Source organism: Pelophylax lessonae (genome assembly GCF_965119305.1).
Source record: "Pelophylax lessonae genome assembly, chromosome: 1".
NCBI classification, from domain to species: Eukaryota; Metazoa; Chordata; class Amphibia; order Anura; family Ranidae; genus Pelophylax; species Pelophylax lessonae.
The window spans coordinates 401,052,267-401,079,503 of NC_138768.1; positions in this window are offsets into that span (position 1 = coordinate 401,052,267).

Consider the following 27,237-nt stretch of genomic DNA (forward strand, 5'->3'; position numbering starts at 1 on the left):
AGTCTGATTACGATAGAGTTATTGCCCTATGCACTGATTTGTCGAATAATCCTTTATAACACTATGTAATCTTTATAAAACGGAGTAATTAATTGTAGGTTGAGAAGATATTACTGTGCACTTAAAAAGCACACCTTTAAACAGCAGAATTGTTGTGCAAAGTGTAGTATCCATAATAGTCATTGCATATTCTAATTTACATAAGTATTATACATTGAATTGTAATTGATTGCTATAGATTTTTACCTTTTGCATTGCTTTTTTGAAAAAACAAAAAAAATGAGTAATCTTATAACACAAAGTTTTTATTTCCTGTTTGTCAACATGTTACTGTATACTTAAAGTGGTTGTAAAGCCTCAAGGTTTCTCACCTTAAAGCGGAGCTCCGCCCAAAAAAGGAAGCTCTCCTTCTCTACCTTCTCCCCCTCTCCGGTGCCACATTTGGCAATTTTCGGGGGGAGCGGGTACCTGGTTTTGACAGGTATCCACTCCCTGGTCATCTGCCTCAGTCCCCCTCCCCTCACTGGGCCATTCACAAAGCACAGCGCACTACGCGCATGCACAGTAATGAACTGGCTGTGAAATCGCAAGGCTTCACTGCCGGTTTCCCTTGGAAGCAACGGTGGCGGCAGCTTCCCAGAGCCGATTGAAAGATTGACTTGGTTGAAGACACCGTGGGATCCTTGGACAGGTAAATGTCCCAATATGAAAAGTCAGCTGCTGACTTTTATTTTTCTGTAGGAGCCTGGACCTTCTCTTTAATGCATTCTATGGTGAAAAACCTTCTGTGCTGACACGGGATTGGGTCCCGCAGCCTGTGTCAATGGACGCAGCAGCAGGACTTGGGAGTGAGCCAACGCGGGTGCCCCTATGGAAAGCAGCTTTCCGTGTGGGCACCCATGAAGAGTTGGGGCCTGGAGCACCAGTAGGACACCCCAGAATAAGAGGATCGGGGCTGCTCTGTGCAAAACGATTGCACAGAGCAGGTAAGTATAGACAAGTTTGTTACTGTTATTAAAAAAAAGGAATGCTTTTAACGGGTTCCAGACCACCCACCGCGTATATACTGCGGCAGGCTGGCCCTCCTGCGCGAACCGATGTAAGGCCACATCAGTTGCGCACCTACAGTTGGGGGGCGAGCGCGCGCTGCTGGCGGCACGCTCCTGCCCCCCACTCAGCAGCAGGGACTCCAATGCATGGCTCAGGCGGCTCCTATTGCCACCCGTGGTTGCTCCCTGCTGAGAGAGAAGAACGGTCAGCTGACCGGTTTTCTCTCTGGAATGATCACAGAGCTCCTGTGATCCTTCTATATAAGATCACAGGTCTCTGTGATCATTTCACAAGCCCAACCCCCATACAGTTAGAATCACTCCCCTAGGCTCACATTTAACCCCTTGATCACCTACAGTGTTAACCCCTTCCCTGCCAGTGTCATTAGTACACTAACAGTGCATATTTTTAGCACTGATTACTGTAGTAATGTCAGTGGTCCCCCCAAAAGTGTCAAAAATGCCAGTTAGGGGTCCGATAGTCCGCCGTAATGTCGCAATCCTGCTAAATATCCCAGATCGCCACCATTACTAGTTAAAAAAAAAAACAATAAAAATGACATAAATCTTTCTTGTAGTTTGTAGACGCGATAACCTTTGCGCAAACCAATCAAAATACACTTATTGCGATTTTTTTTTTTTTTTTTTGTTACCAAAAATATGTAGCAGAAAACAAATTGGCCTAAAATATTAAAACATTTTGATTTTTACATTTTTTTGGGGGGAAAGTTATATAGCAGAAAGTGAAAAATATATATATTTTTTCAGATTTGTCACTATTTTTTTGTTTATAGCGCAAAAAATTAAAATCGCAGAGGTGATCAAATACCACAGAAAGAAAGCTCTATTTGTGGGAAATAAAGGACATCAATTTTATTGGGGTACAGCGTTGCACGACTGCAAAATTGTCTGTTAAAATAACACAGTGCCGAATCGCAAAATATGGGCTGGTCATTAACCGGTTGCCGACCGCCGCACGACTATATACTGCGGCGGTCAGCCCCGGCCAGGCAGAGTGACATATGGGTACGTCACTCACCTGTCACTAACTTGTGAGCCAATTGCGGGTGGGCGCGCCCCCGCCCGCCGCGGCTCGTTCACTGACAAGTCAGTGCATGTGACCGGCGGACCCGATGTCCGCCGGTCACACTACGATCGTTCCGGTGAAGGGAGAAATGCGGAGCGGCTTATGTAAACAAGCCGCCCGTCATTCTCCCTGGTGTAAAAATGAAGATCAGACGGTTCTACTATGTAGGACCGTTGATCTTTTTTTTTACACCAATAGCCATGTCCCTATACAGTTAGAATCACGCCCCTAGGACACACTTAACCCCTCCCTCTCCAATACAGTTAACCCCTTCCCTGCCAGTGTCATTTTTGCAGTAACAGTGCATATGTATAGCACTGATTACTGCAGTAATGTCACTGGTAACCCCAAAAGTGTCAAAAATGTCAGTGAAGGGTCCGATCTGTCCGCCGCAATGTCGCAGTACCGGAAAAAAAAATCGCAGATCGCCGCCATTACGCGTTAAAAAAAAAACACCAAAAATGACAAAAATCTTTCCCTTTGTTAGTAAACGCGATAACTTTTGCGCAAACCAATCAAAATACGCTTTTTGCGATTTTTTTTTTTTTTTTATTTTTTTTACCAAACATATGTAGCATAAAACAATTTGGCCGAAAATGTTAAAAAATTTTGATTTTTACATTTTTTTTTGGGGGAATTTCATATAAAAATATGTGAAAAATATTGTTATTTTTGCAAAATTGACGCTCTTTTTTTGTTTATAGCGCATGATCAAAAAATCGCACAGGTGATCAAATACCACCAAAAGAAAGCTCTGTTTATGGGAAAAAAAGGACGTCAAATTCGTTTAGGTACAGCGTTGCACGACCGCGCGATTGTCCGTTAAAGTCACGCAGTAAAAAATCGCAAAAAACCCCCTGGTCTTTTAGCAGCCAAATCCTCCGGGGCTTAAGTGGTTAAGGGGGAAAATCTTCCTGTCCAGAAGTGGTTAAAGCTGAACTTTAACACTGCATAGGGTTAACTGCTCATTTCTGTCTATGGGATTTGGAAAAGCAGATTTAATTATCTGATCCACCAATCTTTCAGGCTCATCTCTGTTGGTAGACCCTGCAGCCTCTTCTCCCGAATGCTTTGGTGGTTCAAAGTCCTCTGTCATCATCAATATCGATTTAGGGTGTTCTGGCCCTGCATTGGACATGAGGATGACAAGGGACAGTTATTGTTCAGAGCATGGAGGAGCACTGTTTGCCAGGGGAGTGGAAGATCGCGCAAATAAGAGTGCTTTTTGTCCCCTACACTAAACGAATAGTTAATCCTTGTAGTGTGGGTACAGCCTCACAGCAGGGGATCATTTTTTAGGTTTCCCAGAGTTGAGCTTTAAAAGTTACACTTTAACACAGGAGGACTGATGCAGTATAGTAATCCACCACAATGATCATTAATACAGTTTATTTCCTTTTGCACTGCTTTTTGAAAAAAATCCTATATGTTCTCTTTACAGAAAAATTATCATGTTCTTGTACTATAATTTGTGGCACTTAGTCAGACACCTGTTGATCGCCCTAGGTAAATGGTGTAATTATTTTATGTAAATGACCAACAGGTAAAATGTGCTTTTTATTTGTTCAAAATGTATTGTGTATCTGAAAAAAGTAAATACACTGTTCTTTGTGTCTGCCTTGTGTCTCAATATTGAAATTGTCTATGATGCTGTCTGTGTTTCCTTATAGCAAAAGCCTAGATGAAACATGTCCTGAAAAATTATGCTTGGAGAATAAAAAATGAAATCTGGTGGGTTTCTTTGAGACAATTTAAATAGCTATTACCTCTAAATTTTAAAAATGTGGTCCACTAGGCTTGGGTACCTATACCATACAGTATTTTACATAAACCTACGGGTTGATTTGCCTAAAGCTCAGAATATTAACTTGGCTCAGTGCATCTCTGTTTACTGCAATCTTCCAATCTTGTGCAAGGTAAAGTCTTTATTTTATGCTTCTCCTGCCTATGATATGATATTCAAATTGAACACATCTCTGTGTTAAATGAGCATTCCACTCAGTAAGTACAATAGATCAACTGCTCGGGCCTGATTTTGCAAAGTCAGAGTTTTTCTTGACAGGGCATTGATCCCCAGTGATGCTGCAAAGACACTCTTCAGTGTGTTTTTTTTTTTTTTTTTTTTAGATTTTTTTTTTTTTAAATAGTCTGCAATAAATATGTGCATGAATGTGCATATCTGATATACAACAAAAAAAAAAATCCTAAAATCCAGCACCTAGTGGTAGTTAGATATTTGCAATGCTAAGTATGCATTCCTCCTTCTCCTCCTGAACTAGATGAACTTGGATTTTAATTTTAAATTTGGTATTTAATAACCTTTTAACAGCGTTTATGCCATTTTTATGATAAACAATGTTTTTTGTAATTTGTTTTTTTATAAATAAAATTGTCATTAATGGGTTAAAAAAAAAATGTATAACCTCTATAATGGTTTACATTCTAGCCACACATTTACTTTTTACAAAAATAAGTCAATAATATTTTGAGTCTCAAAGTCTGTTATACTGTACTGAACACATCTGATTGCTGACAGCTGTGGTACCTAAACTGTAGCAATGAAACATAGAAGAGTGACGGCAAAAAAAGGGCCTAGTGGTCCATTAAGTCTGCCCAATTTTAATATATTATATATACATATACAGTAATCCATTTTTTTTTTTTTTTTTTACTTTTTTTTTTTTTTTTTTGAGCATAGATCTATGTATGTTTGAATCCAATTACGTTTGTTTGACTGACCTACTCTGCTGGAACTACTTTTTTAGTAAAAAAATATCTTCCAAAGGTTAGTTTTGAACTTTCCCCCTGCTAGTTGAGGTCATGTCCCTGTGTTCTTGATCTTAGTTGCATATTGAAAATACTGCCCTCCTGAACCCTATTTACTCACTTAATGTATTTAAATGTTGCAATCATGTCTCCCCTTTTCTTTCCTCCTTTCCTTCTTCAAACTGTACATATTAACCGGCTCCTGCCCACTGTATAGACAAATGACGGCAGGCAGATTCCCCTCTTGTTCTGGGCCAACGTCATATGACATCGCCCAGTCTCACCGCGATTGCGCGCCCACAGGGGCATGCAGTTTGGCAAACACTGGTGCACTGTTTCCCTGGAACACGGCGTGTCTATGATCTTGGTAAAGAGCTGATGACATGGCTCTTTACCCATGTGATCAGCTGTGTCTGATCACAGCCAATCGCATATAAAACCCGGAAGTGCTGGGCATCGGCTCTCCTCGCCTCACACTGACAGAGTGTGAGGAGAGGTGAGCCCATCAGCGGCATCTCCTCACCGGGGAGACCTGTACAGATAATCAGTGCCCTGATTATCTGTGAAGTGCCCATCAGTGATGCCAGTCTGTCCCCATCAGTGAGGCCATTCTATGCCCATCAGTGATGCAAGTCAGTGCCTGCTCATCAGTGCTGCCTATCCATGCCACCTATCATTGCCCATAAGTGCTGCCTATCAGTGCCCATAAATCCCGCCTATTAGTGCCCATCAGTACCACCTATCAGTGCTCATTAGTGCGGCCTATCAGTGCTGCATATAAGTGCCTCCTCATCAGTGCCCTTCAGTGCTGCCTAATCAGTGCCCATCAGTGAAGCCTTCTCAGCGCACATCAGTGAAGGAGAAAAATTACTTATTTAGAAACTTTTCTGACAGAATAAGTAAACCCCCCCCAAAAAAAAACCCAGCGGTGAATAAATGTTACCAAAAGCTCTATTTGTGGAAACAAAATGATAAAAATGAATTTGGGTACAGTGCTGCATGATGGCATAGTTGTCATTCAAAGTGTGACAGCGCTGAAAGCTAAAAATTGGCTTGGGCAGGAAGGGGATGGAAGTGCCCTGTAGGCAAGTGGTTAGCGTTTTTTTTTTTTGTTTAAACTTATTAAAATAACAAACACATTTTACTTATCTGCTCTGTGTAATGGTTTTTCACAGAGCCGCCCCGATCTTTATCTTCTCGGATCCCCCCCTGGCACTCCTGCCCCCACCCCTCTGCCGAGTGCCCCCATAGCAAGCCGCCTGCTATAGGGGCACTCATGCGTGCTTGCTCCTGAGCCCTGCTCTGTGTGTCCATAAGGCACACAAGGTAGAGCTCAGCCCCGCCCCCACTCCCCCTTCACTGATTCTGATTGACAGCACCAGGAGACAATGGCTTCTGCTGCTGTATCGGAGCCTACGAGGAGTGAGAAAGTCAAGAGAGCCTCAGCTCTAATGCACATCGCTGGATCGAAATCAGGCTTAGATATGTATTTAGGGGGGCTGCGGGGGACCCTGCATGCAGAAGGTTTTTTTTTTTTTTGTTTTTTTTTTTTTGTTTTTTTTTTTTTTAACCTTACTGCATACAATGATAGTGATACAGTCTAGAATTCGACTTGTTTCCCAATGCCAAGGCCAAACTGTTTGCTAATTTTTGAAGTCATCTGAAATAGGTATCGCATCTTATTTTTCTCTGTATTTCTGGCCAATACAGTACCCCCAATATTGTATTCTATAAAGGGATCCTTTTTCCCCTAGTGCGTTATTTTACAGTACATAAAGAAACACTGAACTTCAGTTTCCACTGCTTTGACCAATCTTCCAGCAATGCCAAATCATGTTCAATGTTACAGACACCTCCAGGAATATCAATCCTATTGCACACCTTTGTGCCTTCAGCAAAATACATACCTTACCCACCAAACCTTAATTTACAGTATCTCACAAAAGTGAGTACACCCCTCAAATTTTTAGAATAAAATATTTACATCTTTTCATGTGACAACACTGAAGAAATGACACTTTACACTGTAGCAAAGTAGTGAGTGTACAGCTTGTATAACCATGTAAGTTTGCTGTCCCCTCAAAATAATTAATCACACAGCCATTAATGTTTAAACTGCTGGCAACAAAAATGAGTACACCCCTAAGGGAAAATGTCCAAATTGGGCCCAATTAGCCATTTTCCCTCTCTGGTGTCATGTGACTTATTAGAGTTACAAGATCTCAGGTGTGAATGGGGAGCAGGTGTGTTAAATTTGGTGTTATCCCTCTTACTCTCTCATACTGGTCACTGGAAGTTCAACATGGCACCTCATGGCAAATAACTATCTGAGGATCTGAAAAAAATAATTTTTGCTCTACATAAAGATGTCCTAGGCTATAAGAAGATTGTCAAGACCCTGAAACTGAGCTGCAGCACGGTGGCCAAGACTATACAGCGGTTTAACAGGACAGGTTCCACTCAGAACAGGCCTCGTTATGGTCAACCAAAGTGGTTAAGTGCACGTGTTCTGCGCCATATCCAGGGGTTGTCTTTGGGAATTAGATGTATGAGTGCTGCCAGCATTGCTACAGAGGTTGAAGGGGTGGGGGGTCAGCCTGTCAGTGCTCAGACCATACGCCGCACACGGCATGGAATTGGTCTGCATGGCTTTCGTCCCAGAAGGAAGCCTCTTCTAAAGATGATGCACAAGTAAGCCCCCAAATAGTTTGCTGAAGACAAGCAGACTAAGGACATGGATTACTGGAACCATGTCCTGAGTTCTGATGAGACTGAGATAAACTTATTTGGTTCAGATGGTATCAAGCGTGTGTGGCGGTAACCAGGTGAGGAGTACAAAGACAAGTGTGTCTGGCCTACAGTCAAGCATGGTGGTGGCAGTGCCATGGTCTGGGGCTGCATGAGTGCTGCCGGCACTTGGGAGCTACAGTTCATTGAGGGACCATGAAATCCAACATTTACTGTGACATACTGAAGCAGAGTATGATCCCCTCCCTTCAGAGACTGGGCGGCAAGGCAGTATTCCAACATGATAATGACCCCAAACACACCTCCAAGACTACTGCCTTGCTAATGAAGCTGAGGATAAAGGTGATGAACTGGGCAAACATGGCTCCAGACCTAAACCCTATTGAGCATCTGTGGGTCATCTTCAAATGGAAGGTGTAGGAGCACAAGGTCTCTAACATCCACCAGCTCTGTGATGTCGTCATGGAGGAGTGGAAAAGGAATTCCAGTGGCAACCTGTGAAGCTCTGGGGAACTCCATGCCCAAGAGGGATAAGGCAATGCTGGAAAACAATGATGGCCACACAAAATATTGACACTTTGGGTCCATTTTGAACATTTTGACTTAGGGTTGTACTCCCTTTTGTTGCCAGCGGTTTAGACATTAATGGCTGTGTGTTGAGTTATTTTGAGGGGACAGCACATTTACACTGTTATACAAGCTGTACACTTATTACTTTATATTGTAGCAAAGTGTAATTTCTTCAGGGTTGTCACATGGAAAGATATAATAAAATATTTACAAAAATGTGAGGGGTGTACTCACTTTTGTGAGATACTGTATATCAATTTCAAAAAGATTAAATAGAACAGGACCTAGTATAGAACCTTGTGCCACACCAAATGTGACTGGTTTCTGTCCAGAATGAACCCTATTACCATACACACTATATTAAATATATAGAAAGCAGTATATTTTCTGCATAATCCGTTGCCTGAGGTTCCAATTTGGTAACAAAATTATAAACCCTAAAAAGCTGAGTAATAATATTCTACTGTAGATCATTGCTGGACAATTCCTGGTGAATGGATCCCCATGATGACTGAAAAAAAATATGTGGAAACGAAGTCAATGTCATGGAAACAGTCTTGGTTGTTTTCCACACAGTGATTTGCTTTTCTTGCGTTGAGTCAGTTTGTGGCATGTAACCAATCCTAACCCTGCTGGAAAGCAAAGCAGACAGTTATTGGGTGAGAAGAGTCCACTTCTTGGTAAGCAATTGGACCAGATGGCTGAACTGTGTACGCGTTAGGAGGGAGAGTGTTATGTTGGCAGCCATAGACAGGACGCAGGTTGCTTAGTGCTAGCTCTTAGGTTTGACTCTTTATTAAAACTCAGACACATACTTTATACCCCACTGGAGGATTTTTCCCTCTTGGAGATGTTCACATGACCATGCAAACTTCGAAGAGCAATCCAATTTACAGCTAACCGTGATCTTATTACCAATAAGCTAATCAATAGCCAGGCACCCACAGACAATGCTTTGATAAATCAGGCAGCCTGGCAACAAGCCCACAGCTCTGGATACACAAAGTACATTACACATGCTAAGGGCCAGTACAAGGCGTGGGCAGGAGGAGTGTTTGCCCTGGGCGTCTGTAGGAGGTGGAGGGGGTGCTGCCAGGAGTGTTCCTGTGACTATTAGCTGACAGGAGAGAGCAGGATGTTCTCTCTCCCTCTCCCTCCCCAGCTTCACACGCCTGTCACTGTAGTGCTCGTCAGATTGGGCCTTTTTCCTTCAGCTCCTCCTTGTCTTGATATGTCAGAGCTGAGGAGGAGCCTAGGGGAAGCCAATTTCTAAACCTTTGCAGAGACAGCTGGCGGAAGAGATCATAGCTCGGGGAGGCCACTGGATGTCAGATCGGGACTATACAGAGTTTGTCACCCCATCTCCTCCCAGCAAACCGTATGGGTAGGGGGCGGGTAATCAAACTCTGTATAGTCCCGATCTGACATCCAGTGGCATCCCAGAGCCGCAATGTTTTTCTCTTCAGCAGCGGCATCTCTCCTGCTAGCTGTCCATGCAAGGGTTTAGAAATTGGCTTCTCCTAGGCTCCTCCTCAGCTCTGACATATCAAGACGAGGGGGAGCCTCAGAAAAGGGGCATCACAGAGCGATGTGCCGCGCTGTATCTTAGGCCTGCGTGCTTGAGGAAAGCTGCAGCCAAGCCGAGGGAAAGGGGAACTGCACTGGGGACACAAGGGGGGGGGCAGGTAAGAGTATTTGTACTAGGAGGGGTGGGGAGAAGATGGTTACTTCTAGGCGGGATCAATATGGAAGGGGGGAGAGTGCTAGGAGAGGTCATTTGTGCGGGGTGGGGTAGTGGGGGGAAGAGGATTTGTGCCAGGAAGGGGGACTTGGGAGATTGTCTTTGAAGAGATTATTGAGATGGGGGGATTTGTGCTGGAACAGGAAATCTTGGCGCTTTTAAGGGAATTTTGTGCTGGGGAGATTGGGGAAGAGGATTTGTGCTAGGGGCGGGGGGGGCGCTTGTGCTGTGGGAATGGAGGAAAGAGGATTTGTGCCAGGAGGGGGGATTTGTGCCAGGAAGAGGGATTTGTGCTGTGGGGATGGTGGGGGGGGGTTGGGGGGATTTGTGCTGTGGGGATGGGCCTGGTGAGAGTGCCTGCCAGGACCCCCTCCCTGTTGGGATAATTTTTTCTGGCAATGGGACCCCCGGGAGACGCTTTGCACCATGCAGGGCTGCCATTTTCTTGTAGCCTTATGTGCTACAGATCTCTGGCCATGTTTGTGTAGCCTCGGCGGCCATTTTTGCATGGTTTCCCATTGAAAATAGTGGTGGCCATGTTTTTGGAGTTCAGATGGGCGGTGATTCAGCGGTGGAAGTCTCCTCAGCCTCTAGTGTCTGAAATAGCGCTGTTCCTCTCCCTGATCACTTTGCTGTGAGCTGACCGGTGGTGGTGAGTGCTAAACAGCGGTAGTGCTGTGCTGGACCTTGTGGTACTAACAGCGTGGTGGGGTGTCCCTTGCAGTGTCTTTACACTTTGTTGTGAGGATTCCCCTTCTCCATTCATGGAATCTCTAAAGCATGTCTCCCCACCTGATCCCCTCTGAGGCTGCTGGACCCTCTGGGGCCCAACAACTGCCTGCACTGACAGCAGTCCTGGAGTAGCACTCTTTGGCTCTGAGGAAGAGGGTTCGCCCTCGAAAAAGCGTCGGCCGAACATCTCTCGAGTGACACACGCTATTACTATTGCCATAACAGCAGGCACGGTGAAGTGCCCTGTACATGTGAGTAAACTTCTATTTTCCTCAATAAAGCCTGATTGTTGAAACGGAGAGCACTATATTTTCCCTTTTATATTTTGCATCGCATGTCCCGTGTCTTGAGACCTCCGGATGTGAGAGGCTGGAGTGTCTTTCCAGGAGTCTGATATTCTCAGTACATGCTTTTGCTGGCCCGTCTGGGTCCTGTTTGGAGGTGAGAGGCCAATCTAGCAGGTGGAGGGATTTCACAGATTGGTGTGCACTTTTCACCAGATTGCATTTCTGATTTGGACACTTGGACACTAATGCACATTTATTGGATTTTGAGCACAATCACAGCTTGTATGGACTTCAGATATTGATTATATTAACATCATTTACGTTTATTGGTGCACGTCTGGCGCAGCACATTTTTTGTATTTATACTGGTAGAAGAGTCCTTGACCCGCCATATGTTCTCTGGGTCGGCACTTAGGCCAGGGTTTACCATTACCCTGGTGTCACAAGCTCTGACTGAATGGGTAAAAGTTTTATGCCAGGACCTGGAGGAGAAGCAGCTCCCTCCTGTATTTGTGGAGCTGGTGGATCAGTTGGTCCAAGGGCTACAGTTTGTCTGTGATGCCTCGTTGGATGTCGCTCCCCTGCTTTCTAGACTGTCTGCAGTGGTCCTGCAGAGCATTATCTGGCTGAAATGTTGGTCTTCGGACCAGGCTTCTAAGAAGTCCTTGTCCGATCTTCCATTCATGGGGGGATCCCCTGTTTGAAGCTTCCTTGGATGACATCATCAAAGGCCTCACAGGGGGAAAGAGTACTCTTCCTCAGGCTTCCAAGGGTAAGGAGTTTTGTCGTAGACGGGGTCTTTCATTTCCTGCTCACAAGCTGCCTTTTTGTCCCTCTGTATCTCAAGACAAGGGATCTAAAACCTTCCGGGCCTCCAATGGGGGTTTCAAGAAGTCTTGGACGGGCAAACCAAGAACGGGGTCTGCCAGGACTGCGGACAAAAACTCCTCTGCATGAAGTGGCGCTCTCACCCGTATCTGGGGTGGGGGGATGTCTTTGCTGGTTTCCGGACCCGTGGACCTTCCTGATTCAGGACAATTGGATCCACAAAGTAATTTGATCCGGCTACAAGATCGAGTTTCGATCATATCCGCTGGAAAGGTTCTTCCCCCTCCAACCTGCACTTATCCCTAGATCGCTTACAGGATCTCTATGAGGCAGTGCAAGATTTGTTACTTCAAGGAGTGATTTGCTCCGGTTCCGATGTTGGAACGTTTTTGAGGTTTTTATTCAAACCTGTTTGTGGATATGTTTGGAGGGTGCGCTGATAGATGTTAAAGCAGCTACCGGTATTCAGTGCCTTGTGAATATAAATAAATGTGTATGGTATAAGGTGCGCTAAAACAAGAGTGTTCCTAAATAAACCACTCAAAGGTGATACAATAAAATTAAGTTGTCAATCAACACAAATGTATAATGAAAAATAATTTGGAGAATATTAAGAATGAAACCTATCAAAGTCCATAAATAAATATTCATAAGTGTCCCAGCGTGGTGATTCAACTGGTGAATAAATGAAAAACGATATTTCTTCAATTCAAAATGTGAAAGCCCACCACCAGGTGAAATTCCTCCTTACCAGATGGAAAATAAGGTGCAGATAAATCAAAAATGAACTGAAACACAGCAATCCCAGGTGCTTCTAATCGCCAAGTGAAAAACACCTAAAATTGGCCCCTTACCGAACTGCAGACAATAAGCGCTTGTAGGTTCAGCAGCAAACGTTATCTCCTCCACTATATCCAACCTTTAACAAGGTGTCTCTTTAACAATGGGAGCTGGAGGTCCCTCAGACATGCGGTATAAAAGACAAAGTGCCGATAGTGTGATACCTTCCAAACAATTTATTCAAGCAGACAGTAATGCACTTACATGAAACGAGATGTGAACCAGCATTTGATAAATTCATGCGGGGAATTTCTAAGTAGACTCACACAATGGGTGGGCTCGCCCCGGCTCCACCCTTTGCATCAACCTATTAGGGCCTCTGGCTCTAATCAGGTGATTTAAAAAAAAAACCCATTAAGCTCCAGGGGGCCGGACGCATGGATGGGGGGGCGGCGCCCCTGCGCCCTCAATACACCGGCCGCCACTGGCTGCGCTCAACCCAATCAAAATATGTGACAAAATCAATAATGGAATAACAAGTGCTAAGGGTCTGTATAGCAGACCATACAATTATATAACAATACCCCAATAATTGGTGTTTGCAAGTGAATATGTGTTAAACAAATAAACTTTGTTTATATAAATAGAATGCCAAAAAAAACGTGATAAATGTATTCGTGGTAAACTGTCCCAACAAAGGAATATAACTGCAAACAGTCCAACATAAATGAAACAACTGAGTAGTCCTCAGAGTGTGCTTCTTCCAGCAGAAAGACACCTCCACCAAATCACAGGGCCAGGGTCAGTGAGACAGGATTCTTACCAGATGTGATGGACCCCTAAATTATAAGGGGTCAGTAAGGACCTTTCTCGTAAGTATAGACAGGGTTGGTCGAAAAAGCAATATTCTTGGCAAAACAGTCTTGCCTAAATAAAGACTTAATGACTAAATCTGTGTCTGTGTAGTGCTGTGCTAGTGTATGCTCAAAGCTTAGTACCATAAATAATAACATATTCGATTTTTCACTCCAGCAGTAGTATATAATGAGTTTGGAAATTTTAGAGAAATGCTTAAATAATGCATTACAAATTACAATTGATCTACACCCATTTGATTATAGATGACTAAAATTAGTTTTAGTCGACTAAAAAAAGTGGTTAAACTTACCTTGCTGTCCCCACCGAGTGTGCTCCCATCTTCTGTGTGGGCATCTCAATCCGGGATACGGAACTGCTGACTACCCAGCATGCACCTTCCAATCTTGCGCATGTGCATATTATACAAAGCGCAGGGCAGCAATGCTACAAGCATTGGATGCCCATTGACTCCTGGGATTGATGACACTTATATCCCAGGAGCCAATGGGCGGGTGGACATGACATACTTCACTGCGATGAGGTACTGCGGTAGAAGAGGATTGAAGCCCCAAAAAAGGTATTTGCACAGTAGGAAAAATAAATAAATAAGAATGGGGGTGTTGATAAAATGTCTGGAACTCTGCTTTAAACTCTACTTCGGGCTCACATCTCCTTGTTGGTCAAGCCAACGTTTGCAAGTCACTGTAGTTTTTTTTAATTTGGATCGTAAAATGTAACACAATGGCTCAAAAGTGATATGGTCCGGAAATATTTAGACAGAATAAGGGTGGATAAAACACCTGGACCAGATGGCATCCACCCACGCAGCCTTTGTTTCTAATTTTTAAGGACTCGTTAAGGACTGGAATAGTACCACTGGATTGGCGTAGGGCCAATGTGGTGCCTATATTTAAAAAGGGATCAAAGTCTTTGCCAAGTAACTATAGACCTGTTAGTTTAACTTCTATAGTCGATAGGGAAGATACTGGAGAGTTTAATAAAAGACCACATAGATGGGTTCTTGCTGGAAAAAAATATTTTAAGCAACAGACAGCATGGATTCATGAAATACAGAAGTTGTCAAACAAACCTGATTTCTTTTTATGAGGAGGTACAGTCAGGTCCATAAATATTGGGACACTGACACAATTCTAATATTTTGGCTCTATACACCACCACAATGAATTTGGAATGAAACAAACAAGATGTGCTTTAACTGCAGACGTTCAGCTTTAATTTGGGGGTATTTACATCCAAATCAGGTTAATGGTGTAGGAATTACAACAGTTTGTATATGTGCCTCTCACTTTTTAAGGGACCAAAAGTAATGGGACAGATTAACAATCATCAATCAAACTTCCACTTTTTAATAGCGCGAGCACGCGCCGCCGGAGGCGCGCTCCCACCCCTGCTCGCTCCCTAACATGTCCGCGCGTGTGACCGGCGGACATCGGTCCGGTACAGAGGGAGAAAGGCAGGCGGCTAATGTAAACAAAGCCACCTGTCATTCTCCCTTGTGTAAGTGCAGAGATCATACGGTCCTGCTATGTAGGATCGTATATCTCTGTAGTTACACAAACAGCCACATCCCTTTACAGTTAGAATCACAACCCTAGGGACACACTTAACCCCTCCTTCTATAAAGTTAACCCCTTCCCTGCCAGTGTCATTTTTACAGTAACAGTGCATATAAATCACTGATTACTGTAGTAATGTCACTGGTACCCTCAAAAGTGTCAAAAATGTCAGTCAGGGGTCCGATCTGTCTGCCGCAATGTCACAGTCCTGCAAAAAAAATCGCAGATCGCCGCCATTACTGGTTAAAAAAAAAAACAATAAAAATGAAAAAAAATCTTTCCCTTAGTTAGTAAACGCAATAACTTTTGCGCAAACCAATCAAAATACGCTTATTGTGATTTTTTTTTTTTTACCAAACATATGTAGCAGAAAACAAATTGGCCTAAAATGTTAAAAAATTTTGATTTTTACATTTTTTTGGGGGGGAATTTCATATAAAAAAAATGTAAAAAATATTGTTATTTTTGCAAAATAGTCGCTCTTTTTTTGTTTATAGCGCATTATCAAAAAATCGCACAGGTGATCAAATACCACCAAAAAAAGCTCTGTTTGTGGGAAAAAAAGGACATCAATTTCATTTGGGTACAGCGTTGCACGACCGCGCAATTGTCCGTTAAAGTCACGCAGTGCCAAATCGCAAAATAGGCCCTGGTCAGGAAGGGGGTAAAATCTTTCGGGGCTTAAGTGGTTAAAAAAGAACAAAAAAATAAAACATTTACAAAACCTACATTCACTAATTTTGTTGGATATTAGAAACAATATTAGAAACAATAAGGGGGTGTTTTTTAAATAAAAAACAAATGCTGGAACTCTGCTTTAAGTCACATTTTTGGTGGATAGCTGAGATGAGGAGGATATTGACCTATATTTGTTATTTGAACTTAGATTAGTTATTTGAACTAATGCTTACAGTATATTATCTTTTGCTTTCTGCTAAGCGCTTCCTGTTTAGTGTGTATAGTACATGACAACGTTTTCAGCCCCCCTTGTATTGGTAACAATCATACTGTAAAAAGTTATTACTCTGAATTCTAGGTGAAAAAAAGGTCTATGGATATTCACAAATATGATATGCCTCTGGAGCGCTGTGAGGTGTTTAAGGCTCGGTTTCCACTAGTGTGACTTGCTGTGCGACTTGACACATGTCAAGTCGCACAGCAAGTCAAAAGCCATTCGTTTCAATCGGACCCGTTTTCACTGCCGCGACTTCAGTTGCGGCGACTTCAAAAGTAGTTTGTGCACTACTTTTGAGCCGACTTCAGTGCGACTTCCCTCTATAATGAGGGACAAGTCTCACTGAAAGCCGCAGTTTACTTTCACTACGAAGTCGCGCTAGAAGTAGCACGACTTCGTAGCCGCGGCAGTGGAAACAGAGCCTAACAGTGAAGGGTAGTTACTATTCCTATATCTGTTTCATAAATAAAAAACTATAATAATGGAGAAAAAGGTGTTCATGCTCCCATTGGGCATAATCATTAATTATCACTGTGGCAGTCCTTAAAATGGAGCATATGCGTGGTGACAAAGCAAGAATATTTTTTCATGGATGTAGATTTTGTTTTATATTTTAATGGAAATAGATTGGTCCTTTAACTGTGCTGGTTTCCAATTACTTTCTCTCCTTGATGTATTATTTTTTTATAATTAGTTATAAAGCACTTTGCTGGTTCTTAGCAACAACTGTTTTATATATTTTGTTCTGCCTGTGGCAGGACCAAATTCTTGTCATCCCTGTTCTTGTATGTATTCTGTTGACAATCCTACTGTTTATATTGTAACAGACGGGTGATATTATTAGACATTTTTTCCTACAGCTGAGACACTTGTCATATGCTCCATGTAAGTTTAAGTTCTTGCCTAACTTTAAATTATATGTAGGGATGACTGCTGGGTTTCATGCCGTTCCCATGAGACAATTTTTTTATGTACTGCAAAATAGAAAAGCTGTATTTATCTATTCTGTTTTGTTTTGTTTTTTTGGAAACCTTCAACAAAAAAAAAAAAACAACTATACCAGAGTATTACATTTTAACATGTATTATAAATATCAGTAAAATGTACTGTGCAGACCTTTTGCATCATGCAGGTTATCCACAAAATTATTTGAAAACCCAAATATGGAAATCTTTAAAAGATTCTGTTAACGGACGGTGACCCAGGTTGTGTAGACGTATACTCACAATGCCTAGGCCTGTGGCGGGGTTGCAGTTCCAGATGCTAGGCGCTACTACCAAGCGGCCCACCTGAACAGCTTGGTGGATTGATGTAGGCACATGCGATTGAAGTTGTGGATGGCTGTGGAGCGGTTACTCTATCCACCTCATCTACCAGGCGCCCCATGGTGTTATCGAGCCTTGCCGGAAGCAGTTAAACAGCATCCGCTTATTTGCCCGACTCTCCGCACCTGCTCATCGATTCTTTCCACCCTGGGCACCTCGGCTTCATACTTGCCCTTGTTTCCGATATTGGGGAATCCAACCTTCCCATCGGCCTGTGAGAGAGGCAGGTTTCGAGATCTCCTGGAGGTGGGATGTTTCCGGGCGGCCCACTTCGGCACTGCTTACGCATGGCCATCCCTCCTGCAGCTAACGGTGCCGGATGGCCTGTTTACTCCCTCTCGCTGGCATTCCTTGCAGCTCTTTCACTTCCTGAGAGAACGAGGGCCCCACTTGCTCTTTGAGAGACCGCAGATGCCCCTTGAAGTTCTCATTTGGGGGACTGGCCCCTTACCTCACGTGCTATCCCAGCTCTACTCTTTACTTTCCGAGCCTCTGAAGGACTTTGTCCTGTCGGGGGTGCTGAAGTGGGAAAAGGAGTTACAGAGGACCTTTATCCGAATCATCCGATTCTCCCTTCGCTCTTTGATATGTACCCGTCTTCAGAAGTCTAACTACAAATTTCTCCTTTCATCCTTCCAGGACGGCCTACATTTGGGAGATTGTGGCTCTGCCTCACAGGAAACACAACTAATTTGCAGCTGTTTAAAAGGGTCCCACCCATCCTTAGCTCCAGTTCAGTTGTGTTTCCAACCACACATCGGAACGTTTGTTTTTTTTTTACTAACCTGAGGCAAATAGCTGGCCAAGACGGTACCCCTGGAAGGCAGCTTCGGTCGGCCTAATAGCAGGTTCCTCCCTAGCTGTGTCCTTGGAAAAAGGAGCTTTCAGGTCGCCAAACATACCAGGTAGTGCGGTTTGCCTTGTGGTGAAGGTCCCTCATACCTGAAGTCCTGCTGGTCTCTGCAGGAAGTCTCCTCCATTCACTTCGCTGGGCGGTAAGGATTTCGAATTTCCCGCCGAGCGGTGAGCCCCAAGCCTCGCTATGGAGACAGGAAGTTCCGGCGGAAGGGGCGGAGCGGCTGACTCCCAGAAGAAACCCACCGTGGAGGAGACGCCGGATCGGAGCGAACTCGGTACTACCATGGCTGACTCTCCGACTCCGAGAAAGAGACACAAGCAGCCGCAATCCTTACAGGGGAGAAAGCGGCAACGCAGGTGGCGACAGGATCGGGTAAGTGATACCGATGGCGGCCGACTGCTGTCTATTATGTGATAGGTATGCCATGCCATGCTTTTTCCTGTATATTGCCGTAGTGGTAGGCAAGAAGGTTATGTCGCTTCATGGTGTCCTCTCTTCTTGTTTTTTCATGTGTTGTCACAGGTACGCCACCGGCACAGGAAGCCCCTGCCAGACCCTTATCCTCAACTAAAAAATGTGGGGAATGCAGGGTTAGGTTGTCTAAATCTTACACAAAGCCCTTTTGTCAGACTTGCATTAATAAATTGGCAGGGCAGGACCTAATGAAAGATTTGCTTAAATCTATGAGGGAGGAAATGGTAGCTACAGTACAGTCCTTTAAGGCTACAGCAGCTATCCCTCTAGTCCCAGCAGTGGAAGGAGCAGATAATGCGTCCTCCCAAGACGGTGGGTGGTCAAGGGGACCCCCATCCCTCTGGGAAGATTCTCTATCCATTCCCTCAACTCAAGTTAGGGAACAAGAGGATCCAGAAGAAGGTTCTAGTTATTTAAGAGACCCTTCTAGTTCAGAGGAGGACTCAGAAAATAACAGTGAAGGGGAAAAAGTTAAAAATCTTTTTTCCTTGGAATATATGCAGGGTCTTCTTAAAGTAGTATATGACACTGAAGAAATTCCTATTCCGGCAAAGAAGTCTTCTTGCAAAGACAAAGTGTACAAGGGCTTGGGAAAAGCCCAGTATAGAACCATTCCCATTCACCAGTCATTAAAAGACATAATGCACCAGGAATGGAAAGTGCCTACACATGCCTTTTCCAGACCAAAAAACTGGAAAAGAAGGTTTCCCTTTGAGCCACAAGAATTGGAGGTATTCACAAAAAATCCTAAACTTGACGCTCCCCTGGCACAGTTATCAAAAGGAACAGATTTATCCTTTGAAAATGCCGGGCATATTACAGATCCCATGGATCGCAGGTTTGAATCCGCATTAAGTAAAGCCTTGGATTCTAATGCATACAATACAACTATAGACTTAGCTGATACCTGTATGGCCAGGAATACAGACTTTTGGCTTAAGGAACTGTTAAAACGTGTCCGCAGTATGGCAGGATCACAAGATTTGATAGATTCCTTAAACATGATTAGTAAAGCTGCGTCCTATTTGGCAGACGCAGCTGTGGAGTCATTAGCAGCATCTGCTAAAACAGCAGCATTAGTAAATTCTGCTAGAAGGGCGCTTTGGGTCAAAGCTTGGGAAGGTGATACAAACTCCAAAGTAAGACTTTGTGCCCTGCCCTTTGAAGGTTCATTACTGTTTGGTTCAGGACTTGATGATACCTTGTCCAGATCTGCAGAAAAGGGGAAAAAGTTCCCCACCAAGAGAAAGGACAAATCAGGAAGATATTCCTTTCGAAACTTCCAAGGCAAGAATCAAAAAAGACCATTTAAGGCCAGGAAGAAAGGCTCTGGAAAAGGAAACAAGGGGACAATTTGTTGTTCCTTAAACCTGGGCCTAAACCTAAAGAATCTAACTGACGTCAGCGTCAGTGTAGGGGGCAGACTGACCCATTTTGCTTCCCAATGGGAAAACATCTCTGCCAGTCCCTACTTTCTGCATCGGGAAGGGTACCAATTGGAGTTGGTCTCGCAACTGGTACCAAATTTAACTATGACCGGTCCCTTAAAAATAGAACAGAAGTTCATGGTCAGAAAAAATCTGTACCAAAATGTCTGTATGACAATGTTGGGTGTAAGAAATGCTTACCTACATGTTCCAAGGTACGGGGAACATCAAGTATTTCTCAGATTCACCATAGTTACAGAAGAGGGGGCTGCACGTGGACAGCCCAGAGCTTCTCCTTTTTGCTTGGCAGCAAATCCAGGGATCTTTATAAAAATTTGGGTCAAGGTAGTAGGTCTTCTGTACCTACTAGGCCAAAGTTTGGTCCCGTGTCGGGACGATATGTGGATTTGGATAAAACCAGCAGATCTACTGGGAATCAGTTACCATCTCATCCAACAGGTAGAATGGGAACTGAGCCCCATAATTCTCTAACACCTGGTCCAATAAATTTGGCAATCAGAAGTGGACATGTTTGTCACGCAGCAGAGCCAAAAAGTAGAGCAGTTCTCCCTTCTGATAGTACAGAAGGATATGCTGGGCTTGAAGGCCCCAGTAATACCTGGGCCTTTCAAGCTAACCTATGCCTTTCCACTACAGAATCCAATATCAAGAGTTCAAGGATGGTCGCAACCACGCCTCATCCGAGTCACGCCTGGGTAGCCAAAAACTATGTGATTTGCAACCCTGGTGTCTCTATTAGTGACAGTACCTCGGAAAATACTAGATCTATCACTACAAGGAACTCTGATTCACCCCAGATCAACAATCTGGATAGGGAACGCCAAATATTAAAAGAAAAAGGATGCTCAGACAGAGTCATTGAGACCCTCCTTTCTAGTAGAAAGCCAGTAACTAGAAAAATTTATTCCAAAATCTGGAAAACTTTTTGTACTTGGCAGAGTCAGAAGAAGGATTCCTCTGCCTCAACCCCAAGGATCCTGGATTTTTTACAGGATGGGGTAGATAAGGGGGTGGTGGTGAACACCCTTAAAGTACAGATAACGGCACTTTCTGTTTTTTTAGACAAAAGGTTAGCCCAAGAACCTTTAATTAAAAGATTTCTGTTGGCTCGGAGAAGGGTGTCTCCAATTAACAGAACTATTGTTCCAGCCTGGAACTTAACGCTAGTACTAGAGGCATTATCTAGTGAAGCGTTTGAACCTTTAAACAAAATTAGTTTAAATATTTTGTCTATTAAGTTAACCTTTTTGTTAGCAATCACCACAGCCAGGAGAGTGGGAGATTTGCAAAGCTTATCCATAAAAGAACCCTTTATGAGAATTCTCCAAGACAGGGTGATTCTTAAACCAGATCCACTGTACCTGCCCAAGGTAGTGTCATCTTTTCATAAGAATCAAGAGATGGTTCTCCCATCATTTTGTGAGGAACCGAAGTGTGCAAAAGAAGAAAAATGTCATTGCTTAGATGTTAGAAGATGCCTTCTAGCATATCTAGAAAGAACCAAGAGTTTTAGAAGATCTAGTCACTTGTTGGTTCTGCATTCTGGACCAAGGAAGGGTTTACAAGCATCAAAACCCTCAATCTCTAGGTGGATTAAGCAAGCCATTAGTATGTCATATAAGGTGTCAGGTACCCCCACACCAACAACTCTAAAGGCACATTCCACAAGGGGCATGGCAACTTCCTGGGCCGAAAAAGCCAGAGCATCCTGGGAACAGATCCGCCATGCTGCCACTTGGTCCAGTCAAGATACCTTCCTAAAGCACTATAGTGTGGAAGTACTGTCGCAACAAGACCTTGCCTTTGGCAGAAAGGTTTTACAGGCAGTGGTCCCGCCCTAAGGTAGGCCAGTATGGATTCCTTTATTATCCTCCCAAATGTAGGCCGTCCTTGAAGGATGAAAGGAGAAAACTTACCGTTAGTTCACCGGTAACGGCTTTTCTCTTCAATCCTTCCAGGACGGCCGGCCTACTTCCCGCCCTATGTGGTGGTGAGTTCTAAAAGAATATGTATATATAAATGTATATGTATTTATATGTAGCTGTTTGATTGACTATATTCCTTAAAGTTCGGTTGGAAACTACTTTCCTATTACTGGAGCTAAGGATGGGTGGGACCCTTTTAAACAGCTGCAAATTAGTTGTGTTTCCTGTGAGGCGGAGCCACAATCTCCCAAATGTAGGCCGTCCTGGAAGGATTGAAGAGAAAAGCCGTTACCGGTGAACTAACGGTAAGTTTTTTTAACACATTGGTACTACACCCCGGTGAGGCTTGCAAGGTTCTTCCCCGAGGCATCCGATAGATGCTGGAGGTGTCTGCAAGACCAGGGCTCCCTTCTCCATGTTTTCTGGAGCTGCCCTAAGCTCAGAGACTTCTGGGGGGAAGTGAAGAGAATCTCCCAAAAGATAATGGATTTTATCATCCCAGACGACCCCGATTTCTTCTTACTACACTGTTCATCTATCCCACCCGCTTAATATAAACACTCCATCCTGCGCCACCTCTTGAATGCGCCAAAGTATGCATCAGCCTTCGCTGGAAGGACACAACTCCTCTCTCGATCTCACTTATCCAGGGTCAAACTTATTAATGATTTTGAGGACCTGGTGTTGACTTTGCAGGGCAAAAGGGAGAGCTACACTAAGACCTGGGACTGCTGGAATATGTTTGTCTTTTTGGATGAGGGACAAGCCCTACATGGCGATTCTCCTGGCGCTTGAGCCTTGGTGCTGGTTTCCGGCGTGGGGTACATCCCAACTTCTGGCTTTCTTCCTATTTCTCATCTTTCGGCCGACCTTCCTGCTATCTCTTTTCTTACCCCCCCTCTCTTCCTCTCTCTCTGCCCCCCCTTCATCTCTTCCCCCACCCCCCTCCTCTTGTTGTTTCCTGATTGTGCTTTCTTTCTACTCGCAACATCAGTGAGAAAATATACCTATTATTAACTCTCTACACACTCTAGATTATCTAACATTACGCTCTTTCTTGTAACGGTGGCTTTGAATGAATGATCATTGCTTCGTGTCCTACTTGCAATGTTTTTGGAAACTACGATGCTACTGTTAATTTGCCCTGATTTTGGGTGCTGTTTGCATGCATTTCATATTATGACTTCATTGTTGTTGATGCATATTTGTCTCTGTTGGTCCACATCAAAATCACATTGAGTGTGAACTCTGTACCTGTTCTTTTTGACTTATTAAGGAATTTAAAAAAAAAAAAAAAAAGATTCTGTTAAATAATGTCTCTTCTTGTACTTAAAACATCAAGATATATATTTGCACTAATTAGCAGTAATTCCCTATAATTCACGGAAAAATACTCTTTGAATAAAAACAAAAATCTTATATCAATGTCCATATTAAAAACCTAACTGAAACCATGTTTTTTTTTTTTATTGTTAGGGAATAAGGATTAAAACCTCCGCTAGGTTATTTTTCTCTGTATCCCCCATTTCCTCTTCCCCTGTCCATGGGGCTATAAGTGAGTTGAAATTTCTCCAGCAGAAACATGAAATTAAAACCCCACTGGAGTTCAAGAGCTGTATAGACTGGGAGAAGAAGCTCTTTTGCAGCCTAGTGGTGCAAGGGACCAATATTTCTAAACCACTTACCTGAAGGCAACAATGTTAACAAAGCATTAGCCATGTGAGAGCTATCTTTCACAATACTGTGAGCTCTCTGAAGAAATCTACTTAGCCAGTTCCTCAATACTAGATTGATCTGAACCCTCAATATTTGTGGTAAGCCCTGTAGAAGCTGCAGAGAACATGCTCAGGAAAACCAGCCCTCTACAGCTTCCTCAGGAAAGATAGTCTCTGATGAGCTCTGCCCACAAGTTAGGATACCTGCCCTAACCAATTTGTACCATTTGATGCCTATCGGTAAGAAAATCCAACACCCAATTACAAAGGGTTGAGCCTAACCCCAATAATTTGAGTTTATAAATAGGTTTCATGGGTAAAATTGTGTTAAATGCCAAAATGAATTCAATGAAGAACATTTGGACATAGGTGGGTCAAAACAAAATGTAAACCTAATTCAGGACAATTCTCTGTAGACCTATTTGTCCTAAATTTAAATTGGTAACTATATAGTCCTGGCAGAACACAATTTTTATTATGGCTGAGTATTAGTTTCTCAAAACATTTCATAATGGTGGAGGGGAGAGATATAAGAGAGCCTCTTTATACGTAAATAAAGGGAAGCAACAAAAAGGGCAAAGAATCCATGACCGGGCATATTCCTAATAATCCAGTTCAGACCAGCACAAATGTATAAATTATTACAAGATTTTATTCATTTAACTACTGATGTAAAAAACTATAACCGCAAACCCAAAAACAAACATTATTGATGGTAGCTAGTCACCTATAATGGGTGATTTGTTAGAGTGAATAGTACAGAAACCACCCTTCGTACTCAAAAGACACATGATCATGTTGAAGAATGTGGCTTATTATCATAAATGTGAAGGTGATCAGAAACTGTGCTTTATAAATGTTGAAAGATTCAGTGGCAAATGATTGTCACTTAATAGGCCACATAACTATTGGAAATAACCAGTGCAGTGTTGATCTTCCTTAAAGCACAACTTTGGGAAATAAACATCCCCTGTACCAAACAAATTCCTTTTTTTAACCCTCAAACACCCACATTGTTGCATTTACCATTTGGACAATGTCACTGCTGAATTCTGCAGGACTCTGTGAAATGTCACTGCCAGTTCAACAAGTAGAAACCTAATTAAAGTGACCTGCAATCTTTCTCGTATGTCAGAATGTCACCCTTAAGTGATCTGACATCCCCAGTTTCACTTCCCTACAGTGTTAAAATTCTTTCCATTTGTCCCTCTCTCATCCATTCTGCATTTTTTTTTTTTTCAAATATCTTTTGGAGGGCATTTAGATTCCCTGTATCCAGCACTGCAAATTTCCCCACTCTGGTTGGTCCCCTTGCTCTGATGTAGTCATTCTTGTTCACCTTCTTTATCCTCAGAATACCCATTCACTAGACAGTAAACATAGAAAGTGTCCACATCATGCAGAATGATATGGACACCCGAAGTAAGACCTCTCCTCCAGCAGCTGGAGGCAGCCCCATTGAAAGCATTTGGAGGCTACTGGCCACTCACTTGTAATCTCTAATGCAGTGATTGAATGTAAATGGCCACGACTAGCTGTGGGAGCTGGTAGCTTCCCATTGCTTTAAATGAGCCTGCCTCCCGTAGCTAATTGCTAGAAACCCCTGCTGGGATTTTTCCATGTAATTCTTATTATTATTAAAGCTTTATCTGGTGTTATGGAACAATACAACTTTCAAGGATAGCCTCAGACTTTTTTTTACATCAGCACACTGATGTACTGTTTTTTGAAACATACAGTAAGTTCAAATATATTTTTCTCAGATGAGGGCAAAATGTGTTTTCATCAAGTGGGACTAAGCCTGCTTGTTAGCTTGGTAAAACTGTCCAGTGTCACAACAGTTTGATGGCATAGTTTGTGAGCTCCCTTTTTCCCAAACACTGCACTGAGGCATTTTAAAAGTTATACAAAAGTTAGAAAAGGTATAGTTTGGCAGAAAATGACACGCGTCAGGAGAATTTTTGTATGAAGGTGAACAGCCCCTAATGCAGAACTACCTTCTGTACTTGCTGTGGCTGGATTGGTCGGCCGCTTTGTACATGACCCTACCAGCACTGTGAATAGAGGGGGGGGGGGGGGGAGGAATGACAGGATGTCTCCTGCACATTCAAGGAATACAAGAAGTTTTGGGAATGGCTGACTGGACAGGAAAGAGAGTGAGCGGCCTCTGTTTTTAGCCCCCTAGTGCCAGAAGTTCAAAGCTATGGCATGTCTGACAACCCTGAGAGGTGAATTTTCACAGTAACCAGAAGCTAGCACATGGAATACTGCATGCCCCAAGTTTTTTATTAAACCTCATCTGTAATGAAACAAATGCCGGAATGAAGCAAACTTTGAAAACTCTAGGTCAAGCTTCCAGGGACCATGGCTTTGCAGCATTTGCTATAGTTTCTCTCTCTAGTGCTACCCCAGTCTGTTTATTATAGTTCACCAGCATGATGCTCCATGCTGAACATATGTTAATATATGCCCCCCGTTTGGAAGGCCATCAGCTGAAACTCCTGCTGGCTCTCATGTTTGGTTGTCACTGACCGCTTTAATTCAAACTGATGAAATTAAAGCAAAGTTCACAAACATGGATTAGCTATGCAGAGGTTTTCTCCAACAAACAGTAACCAAAAATGCTAGCCCACCTGGCTACATTTCAACATCTCTGCCACTGTTAACATTGGTCTTCCTGACCACATGCTCCTCAGGCCCCCTTGGTTGCAGCACCCTAATGAATGGGTTCACTCCTGGACTCCAGGCAGGGTTCTCCAGCACCCCCTGGGTTTGTTTACCCTTTCAGAGACTTCTAGACTTCCTCCAGCCCCCCCCCCTTTACTCACTAGTCACCTCAGCTTTCTCGACCTCCCAAACCCTCACTTGGCCTCCCAGGCCCACATAGCTGTCCTGATTTTCCCAGTCCTTTGGGCAATTAGTCCCCCTCATAAGGGATGCAGTCTCTGACAGGAACACACAGCTCTTCTGACAGGGCTCTGTCTTAAATTGGCAGCATCTGCCATTAGCTATAAACAGATTTGACTTAAAAATATCCTGACCACCTGTGCACTCATACAGGATGTAGGTATCTAGCAAAGCCTAGACACAGGATTGAAGGTTCCATCCAAGACACTATGAAACTTCCCAAGCTCCTGACCCCGATCCAGAACTACCAAATGTAGAGAAAACATAGAGTACAGTTTTCTCTGTTTACCATAAACATGCCAGAGCTTCTCAAATTGTATATTTGAGAATCCTGTGTCCTTTTTATACCCATATACATAGTGGCAGGGTCTTATACTGTCACAATATGTAGAGTTAGTATTAATTTTAGATCTAGCTCTCTTCCAGAAGCTCCAGGACTAGGAAAAGTGGGGTGCTTGACTGGGTTCTATCCTGGTTGATATATTCTACTGTAGTAGCATGACATGGTCTGAGAGAATAAAGAAGTCTCTTCCCAATATTCATTCCTTGAAGACAGATAACGCTTTTCCTATGGCAAAAATCTCAATGTAATTGGAGGAGTGATTT